At 46.0% G+C, this 3,473-nt stretch overlaps 1 pseudogene; it reads left to right on the forward strand.

Moving 5' to 3' along the window:
• The first annotated feature begins 392 nt into the window (after positions 1-392).
• LOC119302594 lies at positions 393-3,208 on the forward strand (annotated as a pseudogene).
• The last annotated feature ends 265 nt before the right edge of the window (positions 3,209-3,473 follow it).

Below are 3,473 nucleotides of genomic sequence, written 5' to 3' on the forward strand. Positions count from 1 at the left end.
TATTTCATTCTGATCTCTCTGATGCTTTGTGCACTAGGTAATTATGACATGTTGTAATTGTATAGAATCAGGAATGTACCTAACGGAATTGAATTGCAGAATCCTAGCTTTGAAAATATCAATGCCTTGGCTGGTGTAGAACCTAATGATTCTATGGTACTGTGAAAATATCTTGATGTTACTTTCATTGGTATGCACACTTTGCGCTTAAACACATATTTTCAACCCCTGTGCAGAACCAGTCTTATACCCGTGACCCATACTGGAAGACGTAAAGCAGTTAGATACCTGCAATAGTTGTGCGTGATCCGTACCGGAAGACGTAATCCCGTTGGAGAAAAATGCGGCGCGTAATCCAGGATCAGAGCCACACGCGCGGGCTCCCACTCCCACCCACCACACGCCCAGCCGCCGGCACGCGCGCGCGCACGCCACAGACAGACGCGGCCGGCCGGAGACCGCGCCACGCATGCTCCTCCCCCGCCTGCTCCCCGCGCACCGCCTCCTCGCCGGCGGCCCCCGCCCCCTCCTCCTCCTCCCACGCCGCCGCCTCGCCCCCCGGCCGCCCGCCGCCGTCTCCATGTCCTCCTCCGCGGCGGCCGCCCGCCGCAGGGTCCCGCTGCGTGGCGTGGTGTTCGACATGGACGGGACCCTGACGGTGCCCGTCATCGACTTCCCGGCCATGTACCGCGAGGTGCTCGGCGGGGAGGCGGCCTACGCCGCGGCGCCGTCGACATCCTCCACTGCATCGAGGCCTGGGGCCCCGACGAGCAGCGCCGCGCCTACGAGGCCATCGCCCGGTTCGAGCGCGACGGCCTCGACCGCCTCCAGATCATGCCCGGTGAGCCCCTCCCGGTCGGCCCCCCTTGCGTCTGATTCTGGTTTCCCTTATCGGCGTGTGACGGTGCTTGCGGTTTGCAGGGGCCTCGGAGCTCTGCGGGTTCCTCGACGCGAGGCAGATCAGGTGGGGATTGTTTGTCCCAAAATGTAGCTCAGTTTGCATGCGTGTGATGCTCGGTTCAGTTCAGTTAGTTGTACAGCTCACTATGTGCTCAATTGTACTTTGTTTTCAGAATTGATTTGGGGCAAGTGTAATACCATTTGCACCTGGTAGTACCACTACCATGCAGTTGCTTAAACGTTGATTCATGCCATGATTTGGGGCTTTGCTGTATGAATAGTGAACTGTCTGTCGATTAATGTACGGACTAACATTTCAGGAAGTTAGAGAGGTTGTTTTCGGATGATAGGAAGAGTGCTTTGTAGGCTATATAGATTGAATGGCTCGAAATTTGATATGCAAACCCATGCTATTGCAAATCCGCGCGTGTGGCTCTGATCCTGGATTACCTTACTTCCTAATGATCAGTACGTCTTGTCTATCAACTTTTTGATGAAATCGTGTTATTCCAAGGAATTCCCATGCATCTTGGAGCGGGAACTTCCACTCTCTGGAGCCATAAATATCGTGTCACAAAATCATGCATTTTTATTCTTAATTTGGTTGTGAATTACTAGATCACTAATTATGAATCTCCAACTGATTTCTCAATGCCATCAGTCCTCGTGATCAGGAAGAAGCACTCTAGCAGCAGGTGCCTTACTAGTTTGTTGTTTACTTGTATATATAACAGACACGGTTGCTTTTTTTTTTTTGAGCTACGCGTCAGATTTGGATGTAGCTTACTAGTTTGTTGTTTACTTACTTTTTTTGACATGTGCCATTGAGTTCATGTGTAGCTTCTGTTTGTTATTGTAAAAATCTGCCAGACTAATGGTACAGAAATAACTGCAATTATTAGTGGCATCTGTATGTAGTTACTTTATTAGATTAGAGATATTTATGTTTTTGTTACTGATTCCTACCATTGGTATTACACAGGAGGGGTTTAATCACCCGCAATGTGAAGGCCGCAGTTGATTTGTTTCACCAAAGGTTTGGTGTAAGTTTGCTGCACTAAACTCATTCTGTTCATCTCGTGGTTATACTTTTAGGATGATATCCATTGCTTGCCCATGTATATTACTGTGATATACCTTGGGACACTCAACCCAAATCTGTGTTTATTTTGGTAATGTTCTGCAACTAGTTTCTTGCACCTTTCTGAACATACCTTAATGTCGATCTCCCCAATCCTTGTGTCATGTAGAAAGGCTGAATGTTGATATAGCCAAATTCCGAGGTTATGTTGTAACTCTGCATAACATGTGTCTTTTAATATTCATGTGTTACTTTATGCTCAACCAACTTGATTTTTTGCTAGTCATATATTGGTATGGTGAAGTGAAATAACTTTCCAGGATCTGTAATATTGCAATCATCTTCAATATGCTAATCTCACACATCTGAAACTTACGCAGATGACATTTGTGCCTGCATTAAGCAGAGAATTCCGCCCCTATAAGCCAGATCCTGCCCCATTGCTTCATATTTGCTCCACTTGGGACATTCCACCGACCGAGGTGATCATGGTTGGTGACAGCCTCAAGGATGACGTGAGCATTTTTCATCCCATTATGTAGCTTAGCATATGAATGATTCCTATACAGTTCACTTTGCTTTGTGCCATGGTTTGAGTTATCAAGGCATACTATCAGGATTCCTAAATTAGTGTAGATATTACGAGTTCAAAATTTGAAAGCTCCACAGTAAGTTATACAGTAGTTTCATACTTCCAGCATACCCATGAATCAAAAGGAATTGTGCTTGTGCTGCTTTTGCTAAATGCTCCTTAATTCTAGCACTTACATAAGCCGGAGTTCAGGACAGTTTTTGTGACAGTTTTGTGAATCTTAAACTTTTCCGATAGCTTGTGCATGTGTACTGATTCATTTGCCTTGCCTTTGAAAACCTTGCGCAGATCGTTTGTGGAAAGAGAGCAGGAGCATTCACTTGCCTGCTTGACGAAACTGGACGATACGGCCCCCACGAATCTTTGCCTGAAGATGTTAAGCCTGACTTCATGGTGTCTTCACTCCCTGAAGTACTGTCGGTGCTTGAGGAGCATTTCGATTTGGCTCCAGTGTCTGTCGCCGAGAGTAGAATATGACAGGAAACGTCGTACACCCTGAATGTAATATGGTATATGTCGAGCTGTATCGATCAGTTTATCCACACCCTCCAAAAATATGACTGCTAGAAAGAAATTTGTTTTACCCTCCAAAAATATGACTGCTAGAAAGAAATTTGTTTTCAGTTCTGACCGTAGATGCAGCTTCAAGCATGGTGTCGATTACGGATGCATCAGGCTCTGAGGTATTATGGCCGTGAAATTCGCCCCTCATGAATACCTAATGACCATATATAGATGGTGACTGGAATTTAGTAGAGTATAGTTTCTGTCGAAAGAAAACCATAGATGATGTTGTCACTTGCGTCATATTGGTGATGTTGGACGCCCATGCCAGCATGGCTATTTTTGACTATGATCATTCATGGTATAATCTAGGGTTAATTTGATAAATGCCACTCC

Source organism: Triticum dicoccoides, chromosome 5A (assembly GCF_002162155.2).
Source record: "Triticum dicoccoides isolate Atlit2015 ecotype Zavitan chromosome 5A, WEW_v2.0, whole genome shotgun sequence".
Classification (NCBI taxonomy): domain Eukaryota; kingdom Viridiplantae; phylum Streptophyta; class Magnoliopsida; order Poales; family Poaceae; genus Triticum; species Triticum dicoccoides.